Raw genomic sequence first — 20,013 nt, 5'->3', positions numbered from 1 at the left:
ACCCACTTCATTGAACTATCATTGACAATCATACCAAATATCATTACATAGGCTCTGATGATAGTATTGCTTAAATCGGCATTACCAACGTTTTATCGTCATCTTCACGAATATATTGATCGATACAATGTGTTCCGGTTCAAACTAGAAATATTTTCGAGATGTTACATCTTAATTAAGTCAGCAGAAAAATAGTATAATTGTTGAATAGGAAGAGATGATTAGGCAACCTTTTTTTTACGTCCGGAATAAAAAAAAAGTATCTCGTAAAAGGAGGCTGAAAAAGTAATATGAAATTATGATATACCTGAGTAATAAATATTTATGAAAGATGTCTGACACATTTATATTACGGCTTCCAATTTGATTTCTAGACAAAATAACTGCTGTTAAAATACCCATTTGAGATTCAAAATTAACATTTGAAAATAATCCACTATATAACATGTTTAAGCCGAAAAGTCGTATTGGCGGAATATATTATATACACATTGGGGACTAACTGTGTATCACTTATTGCGGACCTGTTTCTGTATTGTTATGAGTTACAATGCATGACTACAATCGGCAAAGACCCATGGAAACAACATCTGATGCAAAAATTTAATAACACTGTAAGATATTTGAATGATATATTGGTTCTCAGTAATGACGACTTCAGTATATACAATAAAGAGATTTATCCTGCCGAACTGACCTTAAATAAAGCTAATACTAACAATGTACACTGCCCTCTCCTGGATCTTGACATCTATATCTTTAGCAAGAAGCTTAATACCAACATTTATGGTAAAAGCGATGATTTTTCATTTCCTATTGTAATTTATTCATTTTCAGATGGTGACGTTCCATTGTCACCATCTTATGGTGTTTATATATCTCATTTTGTTCGATTCGCTCGTGTATGTAACAACGTATTTGATTTTAATGAAAGAAATCTCTGTATTACTAAAGTATAACACCAGGTTTTTGAAATCACAAACTAGTCAAAACATTTGCTAATTTTATCATTGGTACAAGAACATCATTCGTAAATATAATCAACATGTAGACATCTTATATGATCAGGTATTTCACATCTAATCTTGTTTGGTAATATTCTATACAAAGCACAAAAATGTCGGCATTCACCTCAAAAGCTAACCAAACTTTTTAACAGACTTATTCAGAAGGAATAGGGTTAATAATATATAGGATATACTGTTGTCAAGTAATTAAAGATGGCATATTTTGCTATTAATATTGATTCACTCATAGCGTCTTTGCATCGGAATTGAACACATGTATTCTAAAAACAGCCGTTTGCATGATACGGGTTATGTGCTTCTCTTATATTTTATGATGGTATGATACTCATCCCCTAACGGGATCGTTAGTGCTTGATTTTCATATGATAGTCAGGAACTGGTATGTCAGTAACTGCTAGTAATCCTTTGTTATTTACGTATCCTTGTCATTTTGCTTAGTTTCATTTTGTTACCTATTCTAACATCGGACTCGGACTTCTGTTAAACTGAGTTTCACAGTAAGTATTGATTTGTGTTTGTGTATTCTGCATTGGCTAGAGGTATATGGGAGGGTTGCGGTCTCAAAAAACATGTTTAACCCTGCTGTGTCTGTCCAAAGTCAGGAGCCTCTGTTCTTTGTAAGTCTTGTATGTTTTTTTTTAATTTTAGTGTATTCATATGTTTTGGAGTTTAGTATGACGTTCATTTTCACTGAACTAGTACGCATTTTACTTTAGGAGCCAGTTGAAGCCTGTGTCCAGGTGCGGGATTTTGAGTCGAAGACCCATTGATGGCCTTAAGCTGTTTTCTGCTCTTTGGTCGGGTTGTTGTCTCCTTGATACATTTCCCATTTCCATTCCTATTTTTTACATATTATTATATATATAAAGTGTCGAGATTAAGAAATTCAAATCATTTATATATTTTGTTTCGTGTATTATTATTTGTCTATGTTGTGTTTTGTGTACTTATGTTTGTTTTCTGTATTTTTCTTTTTTAGGCATGGCGTTGTCAGTTTATTTTCAACTTATGAGTTTGAATGTCCATCTTTTATCTTTCGCCTCTCTTGTGTATAATTATCGGCAATGCATAAATGTTTGACGAAGTTTACCATGTTTGTTGTATCTCCTTTTTTACCAATTGATTTCTTTTTTTTATTATACCAAATATCTTTATCATTATTATCTAACGGGCGACGCTTACTTATTCAACGCTACCGTTTTTGCTTTGTTATCGGTCTATGTGAAGACCATAAGACATTACTCTTTACCTTTATATTAGCAATGAGTTATGTATGAATAAACCTTGTCAATTGTTTGTTGTCTACATGATTTTGATGAGTCGGCAATCTCACTGACGCACATCCACAATTGTCTTCATTCATAATAACTTATTCCGGAGAACGCTTCATTCGTATCTTGATGACTTAAGATGTTCTGTATATGTTCTTTTTGCCTTAATTGCCTTAATTCTTTTGTTCAGTGTATTTTACACTGATTTGGTATCAAACATAACGAATAAAGATTATTCTTAAAAGATATGTCAGAAACAATGTAATCAATGTCCTGGATTTATATTTCAATGTGTTTGCCAGAAAATAAATTCTGAGACAATAAATTTCGTCAATGATCACATGTATTTAAATTTTTTTGAGTTGAAATGGATTTTAACCGAATCCGCCGTTATATCGTAATGGTTGAAAGTAAACAATAATCTAAAAAAATATGATTATGATTCAACACCTTATTTACGTTTACGCGATATGTTATCCAAGTGTTTTATTGGCCATTCGAGTACATGGTCTTTCAGGATGACGCATACATGTATGTTGACATTCTAATATTTTGCAAACACTTCTGTTTCTTCACATCAAGAATCAAATCATTGATTGCCAATCAATTTTATTTTATAACGATATACATATTGGACTGCTGATCACTACCGACAGTGTTACCAAATTTTGCCGTTTATTTCAATAGACTTTAAACATACATTAACATTTAATAAACATATTCTAATGAAAAAAGACATGTGGCTTAAAGTTAGTAAATTAGTTCCTGATTAAAACAATCACGGAAAATTTTGCCGTCAGCGTTCTTAATGAAGGAAATGATATTGTAACACATAACACTTAAAAAGTGTTAGTAGTTTTTTTTTCTTCAAAGACACAATGCTAATTACATTGTACGCCAGACTCACATTTCGTCTTCACAAAACTAATCAGTGGCACTCTAATCGAAACAATTGGAAGTAAATTAATTCGAGAGGAACATATAAACGAACTTTCTAAAACTTTATCCCAACACTAACTGATGTAAGTTTAATATGGAACAAACATCTAAACACCAGCAATCAAAAACTTAAAACAGACGGCGTTAAGCAAAAATAACATACATTTAAATCAAAAGAAACAAATACTTTAGCTTTTGAAAAGGGGAAATCTGGAATGTCTCCGGTTCATGCTGTCCTAAAAACTGCACGAAAACGGCATTGATAGGATCCATGATTAATTTTTCAGCTACAATACAAATGTATATATGATTCATATAACAGAAAGGCCGCGATATTTATCACAGGAAATCGCAAAGAGATCGTTCAGCAAAACGCTAACCGGGAGATAACCTGCAAGTACATTGTGTTTCTGCACATTATGGTTAAAAATATAATTCTAGCCACAAATTTGCAAGAATTTTTAGTAAATCAAAATAATAGGATTATCTAAAAGTTTAAATTTAGTATCTTTTAATTTTAGTAAATGACAATTCAAATGCAAATGACAACATCCCATATAATACGAACCAATGTAGAAAAATCATTATTTGTTAAAACGTAGATTCAAAGGAACAAGCTTAAAGAATAAATTATTTTTGCAAAGTCAAACGAGAGCTTTAGACCAGCTCTCCAAAACCGTTAAAACGTGATATCTCCCCAGTACAGTTAAAGCAATGATCGGTATCTTCGACGAACGGATATAGATAAAAAGGCATTGTGGGCGATACTTTTGGTAATATGTATTAGAGTTCCATTGTTAAATGTTTCAAAAGATTGTCAAATTAGTTATGACAATAGTTATCAAAGGTACCAGGCTTATAATTTGATTCACCAGACGCGCGTTTCGTCTACAAAAGACTCATCAGTGACGCTCAGATCAAAATAGTTAGAAAGCCAAAGAAGTATAAAGTTGAAGAGCATTGAGGACCCAAATTCCAAAAAGTTGTGCACAATACGGCTAATTTAATCTATGCCTGGGATAAGAAAATCCTTAGTATTTCGAGTAGTTCATACTTTTGCAAACAGTTCATTTATAAAAATGATCATATAATTGATATTCATGTCAACACCGAAGTGCTGACTACAGGGCTGATGATAACTTTAGGACGAAACGTCCACCAGCAGAGGCATCGACCAAGTGGTGTAAGTAGTTATCAAAGATACAAGGCTTATAAATTGATACGCCAGACGCGCGTTTCGTCTACATAAGACTCATCAGTGACGCTCAGATCAAAATAGTTAGAAAGCCAAACAAATTTATACATAATAAAATTAAAGGGCATTGAAGACTCAAAATTCCAAAAAGGTGTGCACAATACGGCTAAGGTAATGTGTACCTGGGATAAGACAATCCTTAGTATTTCGAATAATTCATACTTTTGCAAACAGTTAATTTATAAAAATGACCATATACTTGATATTCATGTCAACACCGAAGTGCTGACTACTTAGCTTGTGATATCCTCGGGTATGAAATGTCCACCAGCAGTGGCATCGACCTAGTGGTGTAGGCTTATTATTTAATTCGCCAGACGCACTTATCGTCTACAATAGGACTCATCAGTGACGCTCAGATCAAAATAGTTAGAAACCCAAACAAGTATATAGTTGAAGAGCACTTAGGACCCAAAATTCCAAAAAGTTGTGCATAATACGGCTAAGGTAATTCTTGCCTGGGATAAGACAATCCTAAGAATTTCAAATAATTCATACGTTTGCAAACACTTAATTTATAAAAATGACCATATAATTGATATTCATGTCAACACCGAAGTGCTGACTACTGGGTTGGTGATACCCTCTGGGACGAAACGTCCACCAGCAGTGGCATCGACCCAGTGGTGTAGGCTTATTATTTGATTCGCCAGACGCACTTTTCGTCTACAATAAGACTCATCAGTGACGCTCCGATCAAAATAGTTAGAAAGGTGAATAGTATAAACATGATAAAGTTGAAGAGCATTGAGGACCCAAAATTCCTAAAAGTTGTGGTGATACCCTCTGGGACGAAACGTCCACCAGTTTTGGCATCGATCCAGTGGTGTAAATAGTTATTACAGGTACCAGGCGTATTATTTGATTCGCCAGACGCACTTTTCGTCTACAATAAGACTCATCAGCGATGCTCAGATCAAAATAGTTAGAAAGTTAAAAAGTATAAACATGATAAAGTTGAAGAGCATTGAGGACCCAAAATTCCAAAACGTTGTGCACAATACGGCTAATTTAATCTATGCCTGCGATAAGAAAATCCTGAGTATTTCGAATAATTCATACTTTTGCAAACAGTTCATTTATAAAAATGATAATATAATTGATAATCATGTCAACACCGAAGTGCTGAGTACAGGGCTGGTGATACCCTTGGGGACGAAACGTCCACCAGCAGTGGCATCGACCCAGTGGTGTAAATAGCTATCAAAGGTACAAGGCTTATAATTTGATACGCCAGACACACGTTTCGTCTACATTAGACTCATCAGTGACGCTCAGATCAAAATATTTAGAAAGCCAAACAAATTTATACATGATCAAGTTGAAGAGCATTGAGGACCCAAAATTCCAAAAAGGTGTGCACAATACGGCTAAGGTAATGTGTACCTGGGATAAGACAATCCTTAGTATTTCGAATAATTCATACTTTTGCAAACAGTTAATTTATAAAAATGACCATATAATTGATATTCATGTCAACACCGAAGTGCCGACTACTTAGCTGGTGATACCCTCAGGAATGAAATATCCACCAGCAATGGCATCGACCAAGGAGTGTAAATAGTTATTACAGGTACCAGGCTTATAATTTGATACGCCAGACGCACTTTTCGTCTACAATAAGACTCATCAGCGATGCTCAGATCAAAATAGTTAGAAAGTTAAAAAGTATAAACATGATAAAGTTGAAGAGCATTGAGGACCCAAAATTCCAAAACGTTGTGCACAATACGGCTAATTTAATCTATGCCTGGGATAAGAAAATCCTTAGTATTTCGAGTAGTTCATACTTTTGCAAACAGTTCATTTATAAAAATGATCATATAATTGATATTCATGTCAACACCGAACTGCTGACTACAGGGCTGATGATAACTTTGGGACGAAACGTCCACCAGCAGAGGCATCGACCCAGTGGTGTAAGTAGTTATCAAAGATACAAGGCTTATAATTTGATACGCCAGACGCGCGTTTCGTCTACATAAGACTCATCAGTGACGCTCAGATCAAAATAGTTAGAAACCTAAACAAGTATATAGTTGAAGAGCACTTAGGACCCAAAATTCCAAAAAGTTGTGCATAATACGGCTAAGGTAATTCTTGCCTGGGATAAGACAATTCTTAGAATTTCAAATAATTCATACGTTTGCAAACACTTAATTTATAAAAATGACCATATAATTGATATTCATGTCAACACCGAAGTGCTGACTACTGGGTTGGTGATACCCTCTGGGACGAAACGTCCACCAGCAGTGGCATCGACCCAGTGGTGTAGGCTTATTATTTGATTCGCCAGACGCACTTTTCGTCTACAATAAGACTCATCAGTGACGCTCAGATCAAAATAGTTAGAAACCCAAACAAGTATATAGTTGAAGAGCACTTAGGACCCAAAATTCCAAAAAGTTGTGCATAATACGGCTAAGGTAATTCTTGCCTGGGATAAGACAATCCTAAGAATTTCAAATAATTCATACGTTTGCAAACACTTAATTTATAAAAATGACCATATAATTGATATTCATGTCAACACCGAAGTGCTGACTACTGGGTTGGTGATACCCTCTGGGACGAAACGTCCACCAGCAGTGGCATCGACCCAGTGGTGTAGGCTTATTATTTGATTCGCCAGACGCACTTTTCGTCTACAATAAGACTCATCAGTGACGCTCAGATCAAAATAGTTAGAAAGGTGAATAGTATAAACATGATAAAGTTGAAGAGCATTGAGGACCCAAAATTCCTAAAAGTTGTGGTGATACCCTCTGGGACGAAACGTCCACCAGTTTTGGCATCGACCCAGTGGTGTAAATAGTTATTACAGGTACCAAGCGTATTATTTGATTCGCCAGACGCACTTTTCGTCTACAATAAGACTCATCAGCGATGCTCAGATCAAAATAGTTAGAAAGTTAAAAAGTATAAACATGATAAAGTTGAAGAGCATTGAGGACCCAAAATTCCAAAACGTTGTGCACAATACGGCTAATTTAATCTATGCCTGCGATAAGAAAATCCTTAGTATTTCGAATAATTCATACTTTTGCAAACAGTTCATTTATAAAAATGATAATATAATTGATAATCATGTCAACACCGAAGTGCTGAGTACAGGGCTGGTGATACCCTCGGGGACGAAACGTCCACCAGCAGTGGCATCGACCCAGTGGTGTAAATAGCTATCAAAGGTACAAGGCTTATAATTTGATACGCCAGACACACGTTTCGTCTACATTAGACTCATCAGTGACGCTCAGATCAAAATATTTAGAAAGCCAAACAAATTTATACATGATCAAGTTGAAGAGCATTGAGGACCCAAAATTCCAAAAAGGTGTGCACAATACGGCTAAGGTAATGTGTACCTGGGATAAGACAATCCTTAGTATTTCGAATAATTCATACTTTGGAAACAGTTAATTTATAAAAATGACCATATAATTGATATTCATGTCAACACCGAAGTGCCGACTACTTAGCTGGTGATACCCTCAGGAATGAAATATCCACCAGCAATGGCATCGACCAAGGAGTGTAAATAGTTATTACAGGTACCAGGCTTATAATTTGATACGCCAGACGCACTTTTCGTCTACAATAAGACTCATCAGCGATGCTCAGATCAAAATAGTTAGAAAGTTAAAAAGTATAAACATGATAAAGTTGAAGAGCATTGAGGACCCAAAATTCCAAAACGTTGTGCACAATACGGCTAATTTAATCTATGCCTGGGATAAGAAAATCCTTAGTATTTCGAGTAGTTCATACTTTTGCAAACAGTTCATTTATAAAAATGATCATATAATTGATATTCATGTCAACACCGAACTGCTGACTACAGGGCTGATGATAACTTTGGGACGAAACGTCTACCAGCAGAGGCATCGACCCAGTGGTGTAAGTAGTTATCAAAGATACAAGGCTTATAATTTGATACGCCAGACGCGCGTTTCGTCTACATAAGACTCATCAGTGACGCTCAGATCAAAATAGTTAGAAACCTAAACAAGTATATAGTTGAAGAGCACTTAGGACCCAAAATTCCAAAAAGTTGTGCATAATACGGCTAAGGTAATTCTTGCCTGGGATAAGACAATTCTTAGAATTTCAAATAATTCATACGTTTGCAAACACTTAATTTATAAAAATGACCATATAATTGATATTCATGTCAACACCGAAGTGCTGACTACTGGGTTGGTGATACCCTCTGGGACGAAACGTCCACCAGCAGTGGCATCGACCCAGTGGTGTAGGCTTATTATTTGATTCGCCAGACGCACTTTTCGTCTACAATAAGACTCATCAGTGACGCTCAGATCAAAATAGTTAGAAACCCAAACAAGTATATAGTTGAAGAGCACTTAGGACCCAAAATTCCAAAAAGTTGTGCATAATACGGCTAAGGTAATTCTTGCCTGGGATAAGACAATCCTAAGAATTTCAAATAATTCATACGTTTGCAAACACTTAATTTATAAAAATGACCATATAATTGATATTCATGTCAACACCGAAGTGCTGACTACTGGGTTGGTGATACCCTCTGGGACGAAACGTCCACCAGCAGTGGCATCGACCCAGTGGTGTAGGCTTATTATTTGATTCGCCAGACGCACTTTTCGTCTACAATAAGACTCATCAGTGACGCTCAGATCAAAATAGTTAGAAAGGTGAATAGTATAAACATGATAAAGTTGAAGAGCATTGAGGACCCAAAATTCCTAAAAGTTGTGGTGATACCCTCTGGGACGAAACGTCCACCAGTTTTGGCATCGACCCAGTGGTGTAAATAGTTATTACAGGTACCAAGCGTATTATTTGATTCGCCAGACGCACTTTTCGTCTACAATAAGACTCATCAGCGATGCTCAGATCAAAATAGTTAGAAAGTTAAAAAGTATAAACATGATAAAGTTGAAGAGCATTGAGGACCCAAAATTCCAAAACGTTGTGCACAATACGGCTAATTTAATCTATGCCTGCGATAAGAAAATCCTTAGTATTTCGAATAATTCATACTTTTGCAAACAGTTCATTTATAAAAATGATAATATAATTGATAATCATGTCAACACCGAAGTGCTGAGTACAAGGCTGGTGATACCCTCGGGGACGAAATGTCCATTAGCAGTGGCATCGACCCAGTGGTGTGAATAGCTATCAAAGGTACAAGGCTTATAATTTGATACGCCAGACGCACGTTTCGTCTACATTAGACTCATCAGTGACGCTCAGATCAAAATAGTTAGAAAGCCAAACAAATTTATACATGATCAAGTTGAAGAGCATTGAGGACCCAAAATTTCAAAAAGGTGTGCACAATACGGCTAATTTAATCTATGCCTGCGATAAGACAATCCTTATTATTTCGAATAATTCATACTTTTGCAAACAGTTAATTTATAAAAATGACCATATAATTGATATTCATGTCAACACCGAAGTGCCGACTACTTAGCTGGTCATACCCTCAGGAATGAAATGTCCACCAGCAATGGCATCGACCAAGGAGTGTAAATAGTTATAAAAGGTACCAGGCTTATAATTTGATACGCCAGACGTGCGTTTTGTCTACAGAAGTTTCATCAGTGACTCTCAGATCAAAATAGTTAGAAAGCCAAACAAGAATAAAGTTGAAGAGCACTTAGGACCCAAAATTCCAAATAGTTGTGCACAATATGGCTCAGGTAATCTATGCCTAGGATAAGAAAATTCGTAGTATTTCGAAAAATTCATACGTTTGCAAACACTTAATTTATAAAAATGACCATATAATTGATATTCATGTCAACACCGAAGTGCCGACTACTTAGCTGGTGATACCCTCGGGGATGAAATGTCCACCAGCAATGGCATCGATCCAGTAGTGTTAATAGTTATCAAAGGAAGTAGGCTTATAATTTGACACGCCAGACGCGCGTTTCGTCTACATACGACTCATAATGCAGTGGCGCTCAGATCAGAATAGTTAGAAAGCCAAAGAAGTATAAAGTTGAAGAGCATTGAGGACCCGAAATTCCAAAACGTTGTGCACAATACGGCTAAGGTAATCTATGCCTGGACTGAGACAATCCTTAGTATTTCGAATAATTCATACATTTGCCAACAGTTCATTTATAAGAATGACCATATAATTGATATTCATGTCAACGCCGAAGTGCTGACTACTGGGCTAGTGATAACCTCGGGGGACTAAACGTCCCCCATCAGTGGCATCGACCCTGTGGTGTTAATATTTATCAAAGGTACCAGGCTTATAATTTGATGGGTTAGACGCGCGTTTCGTCTATATTAGACTCATCAGTGACACTCAGGTCAAATAGTTAGAAAACCAAACAAGTATAAAGTTGAAGAGCATTGAGGAACCAAAATTCCAAAAAGGTGTGCACAATACGGCTAAGGTAATCTAAGACTGGGATAAGACATTCCTTAGTATTTCGAATAGTTCATACTTTTGCAAACAGTTAAATTATAAAAATTTCCATATAATTGATATTCATGTCAACACCGAAGTGCTGACTACTCGGCTGGTGATACCATCGGGGACAAAACGCCAACCAGCAGTGGCATCGACCCAGTGGTGTAAATATTTATCAAAGGTACCAGGCTTATAACTTGATACGCCAGACGCGCATTTCGTCTACATAAGACTCATCATGCAGTGACGCTCAGATCAAAATAGTTAGAAAGGCAAATAAATACAAAGTTGAAGAGCATTCTGGACCCAAAACTCCAAAAAGTTGTGCACAATACGGCTAAGGTAATTTAAGCCTGGGATAAGACAATCCATAGTATTTCGAATAATTCATACATTTGCAAACAGTTCATTTATAAGAATGGCCATATAATTGATATTCATGTCAACGCCGAAGTGCTGACTACTGGGCTAGTGATAACCTCGAGGGACGAAACGTCCCCCAGCAGTGGCATCGACCCTGTGGTGTTAATATTTATCAAAGGTACCAGGCTTATAATTTGATGGGCCAGACGCGCGTTTCGACTATATTAGACTCATCAGTGACACTCAGATCAAAATAGTTAGAAAGCCAAACAAGTATAAAGTTGAAGAGCACTTAGGACCCAAAATTCCAAAAAATTGTGCACAATATGGCTAAGGTAATCTATGCCTGCGATAAGACAATCCTTATTATTTCAAATAGATCATACGTTTGCAAACACTTAATTTATAAAAATGACCATATAATTGATATTCATGTCAACACCGAAGTGCTGACTACTGGGCTGGTGATACCCTTGGGGACGAAACGTCCACTAGCAGTGGCATCGACCCAGTGGTGTAAATAGTTATTACAGGTACCAGGCGTATTATTTGATTCGCCAGACGCACTTTTCGTCTACAATAAGACTCATCAGCGATGCTCAGATCAAAATAGTTAGAAAGGTAAAATTTATAAACATGATAAAGTTGAAGAGCATTGAGGACCCAAAATTGCAAAAAGTTGTTCACAATATGGCTAATTTAATCTATGCTTGCGATAAGAAAATCCTTAGTATTTCGAATAATACATCCTTTTGCAAACAGTTCATTTATAAAAATGATCATATAATTGATATTCATGTCAACACCGAAGTGCTGACTACAGGGCTGATGATAACTTTGGGACGAAACGTCCACCAGCAGAGGCATCGACCAAGTGGTGTAAGTAGTTATCAAAGATACAAGGCTTATAATTTGATACGCCAGACGCGCGTTTCGTCTACATAAGACTCATCAGTGACGCTCAGATCAAAATAGTTAGAAAGCCAAACAAATTTATACATAATAAAATTAAAGGGCATTGAGGACTCAAAATTCCAAAAAGGTGTGCACAATACGGCTAAGGTAATGTGTACCTGGGATAAGACAATCCTTAGTATTTCGAATAATTCATACTTTTGCAAACAGTTAATTTATAAAAATGACCATATAATTGATATTCATGTCAACACCGAAGTGCCGACTACTTAGCTGGTGATACCCTCGGGGATGAAATGTCCACCAGCAGAGGCATCGACCTAGTGGTGTAGGCTTATTATTTAATTCGCCAGACGCACTTTTCGTCTACAATAAGACTCATCAGTGACGCTCAGATCAAAATAGTTAGAAAGCCAAACAGATATAAACACGATAAAGTTGAAGAGCATTGAGGAACCAAAATTCCAAAAAGTTGTGCACAATACGGGTATGTTAATCAATGCCTAAGAGAAGACAATCCTAAGTATTTCGAATAATTCATACTTTTGCAAACAGTTAATTTATAGAAATGACCATATAATTGATATTCATGTCAACACCGAAGTGCCGACTACTTAGCTGGTGATACCCTCGGGGATGAAATGTCCACCAGCAATGGCATCGATCCAGTAGTGTTAATAGTTATCAAAGGTACCAGGCTTATTATTTGATACGCCAGACGCGCATTTCGTCTAAATACGACTCATCATGCAGTGGCGCTCAGATCAGAATAGTTAGAAAGCCAAAGAAGTATAAAGTTGAAGAGCATTGAGGACCCGAAATTCCAAACGTTGTGCACAATACGGCTAAGGTAATCTATGCCTGGACTTAGACAATCCTTAGTATTTCGAATAATTCATACATTTGCAAACAGTTCATTTATAAGAATGACCATATAATTGATATTCATGTCAACGCCGAAGTGCTGACTACTGGGCTAGTGATAACCTCGAGGGACGAAACGTCCCCCAGCCGTGGCATCGACCCTGTGGTGTTAATATTTATCAGAGGTACCAGGCTTATAATTTGATAGGCCAGACGCGCGTTTCGTCTATATAAGACTCATCAGTGACACTCAGATCAAAATAGTTAGAAAGCCAAACAAGTATGAAGTTGAAGAACACTTAGGACCTAAAATTCCAAAAAGTTGTGCACAATATGGCTAAGGTAATCTATGCCTGCGATAAGACAATCCTTAGTATTTCAAATAGTTCATACGTTTGCAAACACTCAATTTATAAAAATGACCATATAATTGATATTCATGTCAACACCGAAGTGCTGACTACTCGGCTGGTGATACCATCGGGGACAAAACGCCGACCAGCAGTGGCATCGACCCAGTGGTGTTAATATTTATCAAAGGTACCAGGCTTATAACTTGATACGCCAGACGCGCATTTCGTCTACATAAGACTCATCATGCAGTGACGCTCAGATCAAAATAGTTAGAAAGGCAAACAAATATAAAGTTGAAGAGCATTCTGGACCCAAAACTCCAAAAAGTTGTGCACATTACGGCTAAGGTAATTTAAGCCTGGGATAAGACAATCCTTAGTATTTCGAATAATTCATAAATTTGCAAACAGTTCATTTATAAGAATGACCATATAATTGATATTCATGTCAACGCCGAAGTGCTGACTACTGGGCTAGTGATAACCTCGAGGGACGAAACGTCCCCCAGCCGTGGCATCGACCCAGTGGTGTTAATATTTATCAATGGTACCAGGCTTATATTTTGATGGACCAGACGCGCGTTTCGTCTATATTAGACTCAACAGTGACACTCAGATCAAAATAGTTAGAAAGCACAACAAGTACAAAGTTGAAGAGCATTGAGGATCCAAAATTTCAAAAAAGTTGTGCACAATACGGCTAAGTTAATATTTGCCTGGGATACACACGCAAAGTCAATCATTCAGTGAATATATCAAAATCGAACGTGATGGTATATACTCAATCAAAGTATTTTAGCATTCTTATCTAAATATATAATGCATTTGTATGCGCAGTCCATTTGGTATTTGAACATCTTATATATCATGTTTAGCACTCACCAGGGCGATTTGTGAGCATACGACTAAAACACACAAGAAAGTTTGGAAACTGTATTTTCAAATATTGTGAAATAGTAATATAGCATATTTTATTTGCTTTGTATAGCCCGTTAATAGGAATCATAATTTGCCAATTAATGAAAATATACTTTAACTTTCTCTCTCTCAAAATTCACCTAGTTCTAAAATGATTGTCATCAAATCCAACTTTTTGATAAATCACATGACAAGTATGGTACTAAGTCCTTGAATTCACTTGATAAAAAAACGATAACTGATACATGAAAAATCATTTTAAAGTAGAAAACATATCAAGTTTATGCACTCCAAAGCTTTGAATTTCAGTTTTTAATTGTTTTAGTTCCGGTAATCAAGTGTATTTGTTTTATTGGTGAATGTAATATTGGTGAATTTTGTAAAAATCATCAACAGAATTTACATACAAATAAACGCACTTTATTCGAAAATTCACCTTTCATTTGTCCTAACGTTAGTTCATACTTAAATATTGTTTTCTAAATATCGGTTTTGTTTTCTCACGAGTTAAATCCAGATTGAATATAAACAATAGCCCATTATAATCTGACTTACAACCATCCGGTCGCTGCGACTGGTGATGCACTGTAGGAACTGTAGGTTGTATTTCGCGAGTTACCAATGGCGATGATTTATTACCTAAATTTCAATATAGATATATATATATATATACTGGGTTTTTTTTATAGATAATTACATTTATGTTTTTTCATTTTGTAGTATTGGTGTTGTTTTTTTACATTTTTTTGGTGTTTAAATATAAATAAAGATATTATTATTATTATTATTATTATTATTATTATATGTATGACGATGTTTTATGTTGAAGAGCAACAACTCCAATGGTACAATAAAACAATCGTGATTTATCATAATTTATTTGTTTGTGCTTTTTCATTTTTATGGTACATATATACATATGTATATGTATGACACTTAAAAGCAATGGGGAAGCTAAAACGCTATTATCAAACTTAAGTACGATGGTATACACTTAAGTGAGATGGTGTAATACAGCTAATACGTAATTTAACGGCTAGATTTATATACTAAAACAATAAACGAAAACCAAAATACTACAGCAGCAAGTAACTTTCAATAAATCAGAGGTTCCTGGCTTGAGACAGGTTCGTAAAGTATATACTTATATGTTTTGGAGTTTAGTGATACGTGCATTTTCACTGAACTAATACACAATTTTATTTTGGGGCCAGCTGAGGACCACCTCCGGGTGCGGGATTTTCTCGCTGCGTTGAAGACTCATTGGTGGCCTTCGGCTGTTGTCTGCTCTTTGTTCGGGTTGTTGTCTCTTTGTCATATTCCCCATTTCCATTCTCAATTTACTAGCTACTAAAGTTGACCATTGTAGTTTGAGAACTATGGTACTTCAAACAAAAATAAGAAGATGTTCTGTAATTGTCAAAGATTCAACCATCCACCCAAGACCAAATGTATTTGATGTGAGAAAATCATAACCGTAGGGCTTTCAACTTAGACCCTTGCATCATTCCGCATATGAAGAAATATAGGGCCACACAATGACCGATGTAAAACAATTAAAAAAGAGAGAAGACTGCTTGATTGATAATCAAAACAATAAACGAAAAACCAGTAGGAACAAAGTAACAAACGAAACACTTTGCCTGAACTCCAATCCCGTTACACCATCGCTCTTAAGCGTGTTACATCGTTGCATTTTTGCATGTGATAACAGAGCACTTTAGTTTGTAATACCATTGCACTTAAGCAAGTTCCCTTTTCACGAATATGACCTACCGAATTAGACTATTTACCGGATTTGTAATAACATAACCAACACGACGAGTGCCACATGTGGAGCAGGATCTGCTCACCCTTCCGGAGATCCTGAGATCACCCCCAGTTTTTGGTGGGGTCCGTGTTGCTTAGTCTTTAGTTTTCTATGTTGTGTCATCTGTGCTGTTGTTTGTCTGTTTGTCTTTTTATTTTTGGCCATGGCGTTGTCAGTTTGTTTTCGATCTATGAGTTTGACTGTCCCTCTGGTATCTTTCGTCCCTCTTTTATACCATCGTACTTTAGCTTGTCATATAATCGCTCTTAAAAGAAAGAAAATCGCACTTAAGCAGTGACAATCACACTTAAGCGTGACCATCGCATTGAAGAGTACCATTGCGATGTTTCTATGATCTTACATTTTGCTGTTAGTTTCTCTAGGCTCACGAGAAAAATCATACGGTAACGCAGGTGAATATCACTGTTAATAGATTAAATTGAAAGTATCATCTTTTACATTGTTTATATTATACAAATTTTATAATATATTATATTTATTCGGTATATGAATACTTATTTACATCATTCCGTTAGTTTCTGATACATGAAGTGAATTGCAATGTCAATTTATATATTTGATGATCAAAAGTTGAGACTTGAACTTTTCAATAATTTCGAGTCTTACCTGTCTTCCAGGAACCATTTGGAATATTTGCAGCGTATTGAAAAGGGTTAAGAACAAATAGATCTGTAATAAAAAAAAAACAGTTTTATTAACGTACTAATTATGTCTTTAAGTGCAGCGTAATGAAAAGGGTTAAGAACAACTAGATCTTTAAAAAAAAGAAAAACAGTTTTATTAACGTACTAATTATGTCTTTAAGTGCAGGTCAGAAGATAAATAAACCAGTATCATTTAATATAGGGCTTTTAATATTCATTGTGTATTTTTATATATAGGCACGTACATTGGAATGTCTTTAAGAAACATTCGTTGTTTATACTGTTGAGCATTGCCTGTTTATATGTTTTTTTTTATCTGTTAACGATCTTTTTTCATAATTTTATATTGATCAATAAAAGGTGGTTCAAACTAAAATACTAAACGCATTTGCGAATTCAATGTTTAGTAAAATCATCCAGTTTACAATAATAAACTTATGGACTTTTATGTATTCTGAAATAATTTACCTCTATCACATGCACATATGTTCAAACAGAACATTATATAGAGTGACATAAACATGCTGAAATGGTCACGGTAAAACTTCAAGTTGTAGGAAAGTTGAGATACTATTATTTCTACAATATAAATTGAAAATATGCAACAAAACAATTAAGGTATAGTCAAACAATATACTTGCGAATATTGTACTGTCTATAGTATTAAAAAACACACATAGATAGTTTGCAAATTATCAAATAAATTCCGGAATGTTTGTTGAGTTATCCGTCTTCTTTCTAGTAAGATAGAAAGTTAGAATACTCCGCTTGTCATCTTTAAAGGACGCAGGGTCAATATCAGAAACGTGTATCAAGCATTGATTTTTTTTCGTTAAAGATGAACTCAGTATTAAATAAAATTGAAGTAAATAATTAAATCTTTTGAATGTTTAAAAATTTAAAAAGAAGATGATAGTACATGTACCAAATGTTAGTTACTTGTTTTAAAGTTAAAGCCATACTTCCAAAAGATAACTAACTACCGTGAACAGTAAAACAGAAATTCATACAATAATATGGAACGAGTCCTAAAAACCTACAATTATTTTCAGAATACTTGTTCAAATAATTATCATGATTATGACGGTCTTGAAAGGCTATTTTGAATTAATGCTGTGACAACATCATAATTATTTGGACTTACACAATACTTTATCCATGGTAAATGGTAATTAACTCGACTATACTGACAAATAAGACATATGTGAAATGTACCGAAAAAAAACAGAATTCAAACCACAAACGATAAGACATAACATGGTATCCAACCGTACTCATAAAAGAAACATCATTACTAAAGACTTGAATGTTGGATATATAACTACCGAGACATGTCGTATAGCAATGCGAGTTAACACTCGCAAATAGTCTTTTTCGGGAAAAGGTCACGTTCGGTACGACGTAGTAAAAATGTCGTTAGTTTGTTCAGACACTGAAATGTCGTAAAGTTTAACCAATTAGTGATGGTGTCCATAACATTTACCATGTCCTCCTCATAACTCTTTCGGAGCAGTTTCTGCGTAATGAGCACACTCCTGTATATTAAGTCCGTAAATTGTGAACATACACGAGCATATAGTATCAGTTGAGATATGTAAACACCATTCGACGGAGCAGAGGGTATGCAACTGCTAAGAAATGGAAATTGATAACTTAGAGGTTGACATCATCCCATTTTTTCAATTATTTAAGTGTGAAGTCAAGTGTGAAGTCGTCCATCTGTGTCAATATTGAGGAAAAGCTCAAGGTATGAAGTCAGACGTAATACAATTTGGTTTTTTTATTTTTCAATAAATAATTCATCGAAAAAAGTTGATGTTTACAGATATGTTTGTTGTTGTGTAGGAAAAATAGAAAAACATATGAAATCAAAGACATCAAAGAAATCAACCTAGCTTTTGCAGGGCAGTATATACATGTATTTTCTTTTTATTTCAAAAGCCACTATTCTAGGACAAGAATATACTGTTTTTTGTTATTCTGCTAAGTAGATTTCGTTATGAAAATTGTGTTCATTAAATTTTTAATCACACAAGCTATCTACAATTAGTGCGTCTATGCAGGCTTTATATTGTTTTATATTTACGTCAGTTGTTCTCATTAATAAGGTATTTGATCATCTGTAATAAGTTAGCGTTCAAATCATAAAATGCTTATACATTCCTGTTTCTGTAGAAATTTAGTTCCCCTTTTTCCATAGCTATTTCTTTTACAAAATACATTATGTGCATCGCGCAATTCGTTAAGACAGAGTTGTTCGACTTCTTTATCGACCTCTCATACGTTGGTAAGAAACATTCATTTTCTTCGACGATTTTGAAAATTAAAAAATAAGCTTTATCAGTGCATGTCATGGTTTTAACGTGACGTGAATAATTCAACTTCCAAAATGCAATCTTCATTTTGACGATGCAGTAGCGACATCATAAGCAGTATAGGACAATCATGAATACTTGCATTGCAAAATATAAGTAATAAATGTGACCTACCAAATTAGAACATCACTATACTTACATGATCAGCACGACGAATACCACATGTGGAACAGGTTCTGCTTACTCTTCAGCAGCACCTTGGATCACACCCCGTTTTTGCTGGGGTTCGTGTTGCTCCGTCTTTAGTAGTGTTTTGTGTACTGGTATTTGTCTGTTTGTCTTGGTCTTTTTAAGCCATAAAGTTGTCAGTGTATTTTCGACTTTGAGGTTTGAATATCACTTTGGTATTATTCACCCCTCGTTGACTGAATATAGGACCACAAGGGGAAAGAGATACATGTACATGTTACATAACTGAATATCCTTTGATGTGTATCGCCACAAATAATCTATATATGTATTGGTGTTAAAAGTTAAAGATTGTTGTGTTGTCGATTGAAATCATACAATATGATATAAAATCGACAAGCAGACGAAACCTGATTAAAAATATTTAATACGGCGAAGGCATAAATATCCTTCAAACATAGGTTTAATTTGTTTTAGAAGGTTTACCTTACAATGTGAACAATGAGTTGGAGTTTAACATGATCAGAATTACTGTTTTGTATCGTTGCACTCAAATGCAAAATTATATTGTGTCATACATATAGATTAAAAAGTTTTGATATGCATGTTTGATTATCATATCGGAACAAATGTTCAATGATATCGTGAAAAGAGTTAAAGGGAATCTTATCGGGTTCAAACGAAATGTTAAAGTAAGAGTTATA

General features: G+C 35.2%; 1 protein-coding gene across 1 annotated transcript in view; it reads right to left on the bottom strand.

Annotated features, from left to right (window-relative positions):
* LOC127712411 (uncharacterized) overlaps nucleotides 1-16,824 on the bottom strand; it is a 41,749-nt gene extending 24,925 nt beyond the window's left edge. Inside the window, exons 1-2 of the mRNA XM_052218847.1 lie at nucleotides 16,768-16,824; nucleotides 14,886-14,969 (exon numbers count right to left, since the gene is read on the bottom strand). The gene's annotated coding sequence lies outside the window, so the exon portion shown is untranslated. The remainder of the gene's footprint in view (nucleotides 1-14,885; nucleotides 14,970-16,767) is intronic.
* Between the last annotated feature and the right edge of the window lie 3,189 nt (nucleotides 16,825-20,013).

This window comes from Mytilus californianus, unplaced genomic scaffold (assembly GCF_021869535.1).
Source record: "Mytilus californianus isolate M0D057914Y unplaced genomic scaffold, xbMytCali1.0.p SCAF_8, whole genome shotgun sequence".
Classification (NCBI taxonomy): Eukaryota; Metazoa; Mollusca; class Bivalvia; order Mytilida; family Mytilidae; genus Mytilus; species Mytilus californianus.
The sequence above is the reverse complement of the archived record's forward strand: the minus strand, read 5'-3'. Positions and strand labels throughout refer to the sequence as shown.